Genomic DNA, 12,099 nt, shown 5'->3' on the forward strand with positions numbered 1-12,099 from the left:
TGTTAGTTAAGAGAGAAGGAAATAGAAAGTTTTAATTATTTTTACCATTGTATCCAATAATATTTATAATATTGTAATTTATAGAGGATAATACTGTAATTTAAAACTTATATAATTTAGGATAGTATTTAATTTAAAAATTCTATAAGAGTCCATTTGTCTTCCGTTCTTTCTTCCGCCCATTTTTGGGCGGATGAAAATTTGTAAAGGATGAAGGATGACCCATTCTCCTTCCTATTCTCCTTTATTTCCTTCTATTATATATACCGAACAAAGGAAGTTTGTTCCTTCTTTCATATTTTCTCTCCACACATTTTCCTACCGAACACAACATAAGTGTAAAACCATTTCCTTTGTTGGTACATGAACATCTATTTATATTTATTGGGGTGCACAAAGAACCGGTTCAAACCGATGCTTTGGTTTCGGTTTCAAATTTAAGGAACTACTAAATTTCGGTTAAGTTCTGCTTCCAGACCCTTTGGAACCAAACCGAACTAAACCAATTTTATTACATATAATTTAATTATATAATAATATTATATAATATATAGTCTGATAGTTAAGTGTTATCATCTTCATGGTTTATGTTTTTCTTGGTCTATGTTTTGTTTCAGTAGGAAAACCGTTTTTTCGCTGGTGCCTAGTGAAAATCCCTTATTCAGCCTTTCACAAGTGGATAATACATCTCTCTTGATTGTTATACATCAATCTCTTTCTCAAAACACGAACATACACACACATATCCTTAATTTCATATAATATAGGTTCTTAACTAATCATCCCATCCATACTTAATTGATCATCCCATCCCTACTATTTTGCCATTATCCGAAACATTCTTCCTTAACAATTTTTTTTTTGCATATTTTGAATTATTTAGTTTTAATATTGACAATCAGTCTTCAAAAATGGACGGTTTGTTCTTGTAGTATTTTTTTTTCCCTATAAACAAAATTTTCCTAAATTTTACCCAAAGGAAATCATGGAACTGAATCGAGCTGGACCGGTCTTTCACGATTTGGTTCCATTTCCCAATGGTTCGGTTCCAATTTAGCTAGGAACTGTACTAAACTGGACTGTGTGCAACCTTATTAGATATATACATGTGAACACATTTAAACTTTATTACTCAGGGGGAAATGAATTAAAATAATATGACTTAATTATCTACATATATATTTTCAATACTAGTATAATTTTTTTAAAAAACATTTTCCAACAATTACAGTGCCCTCCAATTATCAAAACATTATTAGTTGTCATTTGTGAAATGGGGAGGTTTAATTTGGAAAAAATGCAGGCCTAGAGTCACTTTGTGTAATGTTATTATACTTCACAATAAAAATTAGTCATTTGTGAATCTACAGAAAAGAGGGTTACAACTAGTCCCTATCTGTTATAATTGTTATTCATGAGCTGATACTAATGTTCACTTATTTGCCTCCTGTGATTTTGCATCAAGGATTTGGAGAGAGATTTTCGAGCTGGTTCACATATAGTGTTCTAGATTTATGTATTTGAATCAAATGGTGGAGTGGTTTACTCAGTATACTGTGATAAAATCTACCAAAGCCAACATTCTAAGTGGTATCTTTACAGTTACAATTTGGGAAATTTGGTCTGTAAGGAATAATGTGTTACATAGTGGGATTCAAGATCAACCTACTTAGGTGGTGCAAGCTATTATTTGGGATGTAATTACATACCTGAATATTAGTCTTGCTGATTTTTTGATAATTTTTGGAGGTTAAAATATTTCTTTTGAAGTGGAGGTTACATTTGTTTGGATTGATTTTTGTGGTGTCCCTTGAGGGAAAGGGCAGTAACTTCCACGTTGGGGTTTTTAAGTTCACGATTTTGTTCAATTTTAGGGAAGTAATTTGAGAGTTTGAAGACAGATGCAGTCTTGTAAGCAGATTTGTTTGCTGACAGAATTGTTCTTTCTCTCAAGTTTAATTTTCTGGTTGTTTGCAGTTTGACAGCAAACTTGTTGTTGAGGATTGTTTGTGTTGTATTGACAAATTTGTTTTTCTCGAAATTCAAGGCTCATTTTTCTGGTTGGTTTGTAGCATTTCAGAGCAAGTGTTGATAGCAGTTGCCGAGAGGGCTGTGTTTGATTGACAAAATGGTTGAGGCTTGGAAAAGCTGATGTTTTGGTTCTTTCCTTGGGGTTCTTGGCTAGATCAAGTGGAGTAGGGCAGTTTGTTGCTCTTGTATTGTTTGTTTATGCTTTATTTCTCTAAGGTTATGTCATTTTTTTGTGGTATTTGGACTTAGTTCAATTGCCTCTTTTGTATTGGAGTTTATTCTCCTCTTGTAATTGTACTCTTTTTGAAAATTTTATAAAAAAATCCCATTCAGGAAAAAAAAAATACATTATTATTTAATTGAATAGTTGTTTCACCTTAATTGTAATTAATTACAAATTAAGTCATAGAATATATATATATATATATTTTTTCAAAGGCAAGAAAGATGATTTCATTAATTCAAAGGAAAACACATTACATATGCAACAGTCCATCAAGGTTGCTTCTTGAATCACTCTAGAAATAACAATATGAAACAATTTATCACCCTTCTCTTTCAAACCCAGGTGACTCAGTACATGAGCTACTGAATTAGCCTTCCTACCAACCTGTTGACCTTGAATCTAAGGCTTTTGATGATCATAACTCATTAATGATATTCTATGTTCACTAATGTCTTCTTGAGTGAAATTACAAATCAAAGCTTTCATCAAAACAAGTCACTACAATACAAGAGCAAAACTGAAGTAGCATCACCAAGGCATGAGCAAAGGACTAAGCAACCAAGAGTCAAAGACAAGTTATCGCAACTTATCAAAATGGGGTTAGCTAGGTTGGTGAGTTTCTTAGGAAATCTTGTTAAAGTATATATGAACATCTTGAAGGTCAAACTCTCCAACATTATGCACATCAACTCATTCACAATGACTAAAGATCAAAGGACTTAAGTAAATCTTCATCTGAACAAGTTCCTGAAAATGAAAGTCCATTTCGGTCTATCGAAATGGAAGGGTTTATTGTATCAGTTGACTGAAATGAAGAAAGAGTTTGTCCCAAAACCTCTAGCTATTTTGGTCTACCGAAATAGAACTTCATTTCATTTTGGTCTACCGAAATAAAAGTACTGAGAGTGATGCTCAAATTTTAAAATCATTTCGGACGACCGAAACAACTGTGAGTTTCAGTTCGGTCTACCGAAACAAGGATGCTGAGAATGATGAAACCATTTCGGTCGACCGAAACAGAAAAGGGCGTTACTTCGGTCAACCAAACCAAGAGTACTGAGAGGATGATGTCCAAGCTTAAAACCATTTCAGACGACCGAAACACAAGGGTGTTTCATTTTGGTCGACCGAAGCTGCGTTTTTCAAAATTCAAACGGGCATTTTTTCTTGAAGTGCGTGTCTAACAGCTGTAACTCTTATCAGACAGTTCTGAAAGTCTATATAATGACTGGTAGTCTTCATAAAAGGTTGTTGCATTTATTGAGAAAGATCTTCTAGCAATCAAAAAGCTTCTCATTATCATTTACACACATCATATATCATAAAAGAGAGTTGAGCTTCAAGTTATTCATACATATTCTAGAGTGAGCTGAATCTTATACTTTAGATCTAAAAGTTATCACCTTGTACTTCATCAATCTTGTTCAAATCTTGTAAGGGCTGGTGTGGCCTAAGAAAGTCTAAGAGAAGGTGTTTCTCTTAGCTCTTAAAAGTAAGGAAGAGCTTCTTGTAAAAGGTTTGCTCTTCACCCGCAAGGAGAAGCCATAGTGAATTGGGAAGTCTCAAGAGGGGTCTTGAGCCGAGGAGTAGGAGTTTCCGAACCTCGCTAATAACGTTGAGTACATGTTTGCAACTTCTATCTTTATCTCTTATATTTATTGCTTCATGTATGTCTTGATATGTCTCTTCATAAATATTGACAATTAAAGCTTAAAATTTAGATTGCATCATTCAATATATGTCGAAGAAGTTGAGTTTAACTCTAGTTGGTAAATCAATATTGAAAAATTGACCTTAGTTTGCTTAGACTCTATTCACCCCCCCCCCCCCCCCTCTAGAGTCTATACTTAGGCAACAATTGGTATCAGAGCTAGGTCTCTATTAAAAAAGCTTAAGTGTTTTAGAGATCGATCATGGCAAACTTAAATGGTCACCTTCTTCAAGAAGGTCAGTCCAATACTAGGCCTCCTTGGTTCGATGGAACAAATTATGGTTATTGAAAAAATAGAATGATAGATTTCTTCCAATCCGTAGACTACCAAATCTGGTTGGTTATTGTTAATGGACCTTTTGTTCCAATGAAAGGATTTGGTGCTGAAAGAGTCCCTAAGACTGAAGCTGAATGGAACACTGAAGATTATAAACTTATCTCCTTGAATGCCAAATCCAAAGTCAATCTTAATTGTGTGCTATAAGTCCTAGTGAATATAATAGAGTCTCTACTTGTGCCACAGCTAAAGAAATGTGAGATAAACTCCAGATTACTTATGAATGGACATCACAAGTTAAGGAATCCAAAATTGATATCCTTATGCATCAATATGAACTATTTCGCATGAATGAAAATGAGTCTATTAGTACAATGTTTATGAGATTTACTGACATTATTAATGGCTTAAAGCACCTTGGTAGAACTATGACTAATTCTGATCTTGCAAGGAAAATTCTTAGAAGCTTACCTAAAAAATGGGATGCTAAGGCAACTGCGACTAAGGAAGCTCATAATCTCAATACACTTGAGTTGGATAAACTTCTCGGTTCTCTTCTCACATGGGAGATCACTCTAAAAGATAGAGAAAGAGATCATCATCGAAAGAAAGAAATTGCTCTAAAAGTCTCTCAAATGGAAAAGGAAGTTTCCAGCAACGAAAGTGAAAATGATGATCTAGCTTTTATCACTCAATCCTTCAAAAGATTTCTTCATAGGAAGAAATTCAACAAAGGAAGGTTCAAAAAGGGAGAATCATCTAATGAGCAAGGCAAATGTGACTCCCCTACCTATTTTCAATGTGAAAAATTGGGACACTTTAAAGCTAATTGCCATGCCTACAAAGAGGAAAAGAAAAAGAAAAGAGCAATGCAAGCCACTTGGGAAGGTGACGACTCAAATAGATCCGAAAGCGATGAGGAAAAAGCCATTCTTTGTCTCATTGCTTATGATGATTTAGTTGATGCATATAATGGATTACTTGATGGCTTCAAAGAATTGCATGATGAACTAGGTAAAATGGACAAAAAATGTGCCTCTAAAAGAAAAGAAAAACTTATCCTTGAAAACAAACTTCAAACTCTTCTAAATGAAAATGAGTGCTTGAAAAAGGAATGTATTTTACTTAGAGAAACAGGATTACCTGAACTCATATATGAAAATGAATCGTTGAAGTTAATCATTGAAGACTAAATTGATAGTCTAGCAAAGTTCACTCAAGGTACCAAAAATCTAGAACTTATGCTAGGTGCTCAAAGAGGTGTCTTTAATAAAAATGGTTTAGGATATGACCCTTTTGACAAGAAAGCATGTCTATTGAATAAAAGAGAGTCTTTGACTAACTACTTTGTTAAGAGCAAGAACAAAAATTCTAAATGCAATTATTGTAAAAGGTTAGGTCATCTTATTCAAGAGTGCTCAAAGAGAAAGCCTAAATTCATAAAGAAGTAGGTTCTTAAAGGAACATATATGCTCTTAGCTAACTCCCATGGACCTAACAAGATTTGGGTACCAAGTGAAAATATTTGAAATCTCTTTTGTAGGATGGTTTCAAAGTCTCCACATCTTCCAAGGACAAATGGTTTCTAGATAGTGGATGTTCAAGACATATGACGGGTGACCGCGCAAAATTCTCCTCTCTAGAAGCATACAACGGAGGAAGCGTAACATTTGGAGATAATTCTAAAGGCAAGGTAATTGGCATTGGGATCATAGGTATTTCTCCTTCTTTATCAATTGAACATGTCTTACTTGTTAAGGGTTTAAAGCATAATCTATTTAGTGTTAGTCAACTTTGTGATAATGGATTTGATGTGACTTTTAAATCGGATAAATGCATTGTTAAAAGAAATGAATCTCAAATATTTTGGGCTCCTAGAAGTGGTAATGTATATAACTTGCTCTTAAGTGAACTTCAAGAACAAAATGTTAAATGTTTCATGTCTTCAAATGAATATAGTTGGTTGTGGCATAGGAGGTTAGGTCATGCTAGCATGGATTTAATCTCAAGATTGTCTAAAAATGAACTAGTCAAAGGTCTCCCCAAGACAAATTTTTCAAAAGACAAACCGTGTAGTGCTTGCCAAATCGGTAAACAAGTCAAGTCCTCCTTCAAAATAAAAAAGGATATAACCACTTCAAAACCACTTGAATTGATCCACATGGATCTTTTTGGACCAGAGAAAATTGCTAGTCTTGGTGGTAAACTCTATGCCCTTATAATCGTAGATGATTACTCTAGATTCACTTAGGTATTCTTTCTTGCACGCAAAAATGAGGCTCATTCAATTCTTTCAAAATTTTGCAAAAGTGTCGAAAACGAAAAGGTGTGTAAAATTAAAACCATTAGAAATGATAGGGGTAGAGAGTTTGACAATCAAGACGTTAAAAGATTTTGCGACGAAAATGGCTACAATCATATCTTTCGGCACCTAGGACTCCCCAACAAAATGGTGTTGTTGAAAGGAAAAATAGATCTCTCCAAGAAATGGCTAGAACCATGCTAAATGAGCACAAATCACCTAGATCTCTATCGGCCGAAGTCGTAAATACTTCATGCTATGTTATAAATAGAGTTGTGATTAGAAAGATTCTCAACAAAACACCCTATGAGTTATGGAATAAAAGAAAACCTAATATGGGCTATTTCAAAGTTTTTGGGTGTAAATGCTTTGTCCTCAATGACAATGATAATCTAGGAAAATTTAATGCTAAATTCGATGAAGGCATCTTTCTTGGATATTCCTCTAGAAGCAAAGCATATAGAGTTTATAACAAGAGGACCCTAGTTGTGGTTGAATCCATACATGTTGTGTTTGATGAATCCCCAACCTCTCCCACAAAAAGTGTGATGGACAATGATGAAGAAGTTGAACTTGAAAAGGGTACCAATGACCTTGATACAAATAGGTCCCCTATAGAGCTTGAGAAGAGTATCAATGATCTCAACATAAATGAGTCTCCTATTGATATCTATCAAAGTTCCAATTCAAGTGATGATACCTCTCAAAATAAAACTACACCAAATGAGTGGAAGTTAGTTCATAATCATCCCACTGACCAAGTTATTAGTTATCCATCCAAAGGTGTTAGCACAAGGTCACAATTAAGAAATGTATGTAATTTTGTGGCATTCGTTTCTCAATTCGAACCTAAAAATATACATGAGGCTGAAAATGATGAATCTTGGTTTTTGGTAATGCAAGAAGAACTCATTCAATTCAAAAGGAACAAGGTTTGGAATCTTGTCCCTAGACCTCAAAATAAAACAATTATCAGCACGAAATGGGTTTTTAGAAACAAAAAGGATGAGTCGGGAACTATTATTAGGAACAAGGCTAAACTTGTTGCAAAAGGATATAACCAAGAAGAATGTATAGATTATGAAGAGACTTTTGCTCCCGTTGCTAGGCTTGAGGCCATAAGAATGTTACTTGCATTTACATCTCACAAAAATTTCAAATTATTTCAAATAGATGTAAAGAGTGCTTTCTTAAATGGTTTTATTGATGAAGAAGTATATGTAGAACAACCACCAGACTTTGAAAGCTATGATTATCCAAACCATGTTTTTAAATTCACTAAAGCTTTATATGGTTTGAAGCAAGCTCCTAGAGCTTGGTATGAAAGACTAGTAGGTTCCTACTTTCAAATGGGTTTTGTAGAGGTAAGATTGATAACACATTCTTTACTAAAATCATTAATGGCAATTTATTGATCATTCAAATTTACATTGATGATATTATTTTTGAATCAACAAATGACACACTAAGTAAAGAGTTTGCCACCTCCATGCAAAACGAGTTTGAAATGAGCATGCTGGGTGAACTCAACTTCTTCTTAGGGCTGCAAATCAAACAAACTCTCGATGGAATTGTCATTTACCAATCAAAGTATACTAAAGATTTGCTAAAGAAATTTGGCTCGGAAGATGCCAAACATGCTAAAACTCCCATGAGTCCTTCCTTAAAACTTGATAAGGATGAGAAAGGTAAGGAAGTTGATATTAAGAAATATAGAGGAATGATCGGAAGTCTTCTATATTTAACGGTTAGTAAGCCGAACATAATGTTTAGTGTGTGCTTATGTGCTAGGTTTCAATCTTGTCCCGAGGAATCTCACTTAAATGCCGTCAAACGCATCTTTAAATACTTAAATGGTACTATTGACTTAGGTTTGTGGTATCCTAGGCACACATTCTTTGAACTCGTAGGATTTACGGATGCTGATTTTGCTGGTTATAAAGTTGAAAGAAAAAGTATAAGCGGCGCGTGTCACTTTATAGGTTAATCACTTGTTTCTTGGTCATGCAAGAAACAAAATTCAATCGCATTATCTACCGCTGAAGCTAAATATGTTGCTTCTGGTAGTTGCTGTGCACAAATTCTCTATATCAAACAACAGCTAGAAGACTTTGGTTTATTCTTCGACAAAATCCCTATCAAATGTGATAACACCAGCGCCATTTACATATCAAAGAATCCCATTCAGCACTCTAAAACAAAGCACATAGAAATTCGATATCATTTCTTAAGGGATCATGTATCTAAAGGCGATATTGAATTAATGTTCATTAACACCGAGAATCAATTGGCTGATATTCTCATGAAGCCAATTCAAGAAGATAGGTTTTGTACACTCCGTCGAGAAATCGGAATGGCAATAGAGAAAGAAATTCATCATATCTGGTGAACCTTCAGAATCATCACTTCAGAATCAACCCCTCAGGATCAGCATTTCGGTAAACCGAAACAATGGTTCGGTCGACCGAAATAAGGATTGATGATTCTCTTTATAAGCCATTTCGGTCGGCTGATGAAGCCATTTCGGTCGACCGAATCTTCAGGGCCCTATCACGTAAGGCCCATATCTGGCTTTTAAGAACCGCGAATCTCTTTTTTAAACTTCAAATCTCAAAACCCTATCTCTCTCGTTCTCTTGAGGTGACTGTGTGTGCTCGAAACCCTTGCGAATCTCCCACTCAATCTCTCTCTCTCTCGTTTCTCTTCAAGGTAAGTTGCACTTTGAATTCATTATCTCTTCGTCAGGTTCATCCCTTGCTATCATCTAATTTTGTTGCGTCATTCTAAGTTGGATCTTGTTCATCTCTAGTGCTATATAATCTGTCATATACCTAGGTTAGATTTTGTTACATTACATCTTGTCATACTGAAATCTTCATCTCTTGAAAAGAACCCATGGCATCCCGTAAAAATCCTTCTAGATCTAAAAGGGATCTAGAAAAGCGAACTAAGCATACTCATGATACTAAAGCTGGAGGGTCTAATCTCCCAAAACCTGATACTTCTAACCCATGTCCTGACCCAGCTATGCGCCTATTTCGATCACCTGAGTACAAAGAGGTTTATGAAACAAAATTTCTTCACAAAATTGTTGAAAAAGGCAAGTTCTTTGATAGAGCTGAAACTGAGGAACTCATCACACACACTTTCTCTCTCTTTGAAGCAATAGGCTTGGGCTAATTCTTATCTATTAAGGTTCCTATCTACCCCAAGGTAGTTAGGTTATTCTACTCTCATCTTGAAAGGATAGTAGGGCAGAACACTTTCTTTTCCTTCGTTATAGGCACGCAGATTACTCTCTCTCTGTCAAGAGTATTCGTCGTATTCTCAACATTCCTAACGGCGATATCACCTATTACACTGCCTATGACTGATACGATGGGGAAGGGTTTAACCCTTACCAAGCTGTTCAACAAATGAGTCAATTTCCCACCAATAACATTGACAAAATCTATGCAAGCCAATTAACAGTACAAGCTCGTCTCATTTACCATGTCATCATTCACAACATCATTCCAAAATTCGGTGGTCGCTTGGATGTCTCATTCATAGAAGCTTTTCTTATCTGGTGTGTCCTAAATGGAAAGAAATTCGATCTAGCTTTCCTCATCTTTCATCACATGATTGATTGCGCTAAGAAAGAAAAAACTCACCTCTTCTATGCCATGCCTCTCACCCTAATCTTCAGAGTATACAAAGTGCAAACAGAGGGCGAGGATAAAAAGGAGCTTACTAACCTTTACAGATTTGACCGAGACTTGCTCACTCGAATGGGTCTGAAAAAATCTGAAGCCAACATTTGGTATGATCCTAAGTTTGGTAATCCTCAAAATGAAGGCCAAGATATGGCCATGGATGAGCAACAAGTGGGAGATGTTGAAGGTGGTGGTGGTGGTGGTGTTAGAGAAGAGGAAACAGAGGTAGAGGAAGAAGAGGAAGAACAAGCACATATTCCTCCTTCCGAAGAAAGATCGCTACGGGAGCTTCTACTTGAAAGTCTTGCTCTTTCGAAAGAGCAAATATCTCTTAAGAAGGACAATTAGGATCACATTCTTGCTTTACGCGAAAGAGTTGAAGAGGTAGCAAATGAAGTTGATCTTGTCAAGCATGATCTTTCTGAACTCCGGGCTACGGGACTTCCTCACTTTTAATGCTCTCATACCCCCCTACCTTTTTGATGCATGACAAAGGGGGAGAATTGATGTTGATGCAGTGATGTTGATGATGTAGGTTGTTATTGGTATAGATGCTGATGTTGGTTGTGGATGATAATGCTGATGTAGGTTGTGGATGATAATGTTTTGATTGTAGTTGTTGTTGAAACTTGAAACAATGGTTGTAGTTGACAGATTAGTAAGAATGATGATGTACCTTGACCTTGAATTCTTGAATCAATTGAGATACATGTTTTTGGCATTTATAATTTGCATGCTTTTAATTCTTTTATGTTATGTATGCCTTAAATATGTTATGCCTTCAATTCTAACAATGATTAAATGATTGCACAAGGAAAGGGGGAGATTTGTAAATCTCTTATTTGTATACCCTAAATCTCAAATCTATGCACATTGAAAGGGGGAGAACTATTTACATTCTTATTCTCATTTGACAAACACATCAATGAATTGTCATCACCAAAAAGGGGGAGATTGTTGACCTTGAATCTAAGGCTTTTGATGATCATAATTCATTAATGATGTTCTATGTTCACTAATGTCTTCTTGCGTGAAATTACAGATCAAAGCTTTCATCAAAACAAGTCACTATAATACAAGAGCAAAACTAAAGTAGCATCACCAAGGCATGAGCAAAGGACTAAGCAACCAAGAGTCAAAGACAAGTCATCACAACTCATCAAAATGGGGTTAGCTAGGTTGGTGAGTTTCTTAGGAAATCTTGTTAAAATATATATGAACATCTTGAAGCTCAAACTCTCCAACATTATGCATATCAACTCATTCACAATGACTAAGGATCAAAGGACTTAAGTAAATCTTCATCTGAACAAGTTCCTGAAAATAAAAGTCCATTTTGGTCTACCGACATGTAAGGGCTTATTGTATCAGTCGACCGAAATGAACAAAGAGTTTGTCCAAAAACCTCTAGCTATTTCGGTCTACCGAAATATAACTTCATTTTATTTTGGTCTACCGAAATAAAAGTACTGAGATTAATGCTCAAATTTTAAAATCATTTCGGATGACCGAAACAACTGTGAGTTTCAGTTCGGTCTACCGAAACAAGGATGTTGAGAATGATGAAACCATTTCGGTCGACCGAAACAGAAAAGGGCGTTACTTCGGTCTACCGAACCAAAAGTACTAAGAGGATGATGTCCAAGCTTAAAACCATTTTGGATGACCGAAACACAAGGGTGTTTTATTTCGGTCGACCGAAGCTACGTTTTTTAAAATTCAAGCGGGCATTTTTTCTTAAAGTGCGTGTCCAACAGCTATAACTCTTATCAAACAGTTCTGAAAGTCTATATAATGACTGGTAGTCTTCATAAAAGGTTGTTGCATTTATTGAGAAAGATCTTCTAGCAATCAAAA

Source organism: Cornus florida, unplaced genomic scaffold, assembly GCF_030987335.1.
Source record: "Cornus florida cultivar Cherokee Brave unplaced genomic scaffold, ASM3098733v1 CherokeeBrave_3.0.0_Hap2_Chr04, whole genome shotgun sequence".
NCBI classification, from domain to species: Eukaryota; Viridiplantae; Streptophyta; class Magnoliopsida; order Cornales; family Cornaceae; genus Cornus; species Cornus florida.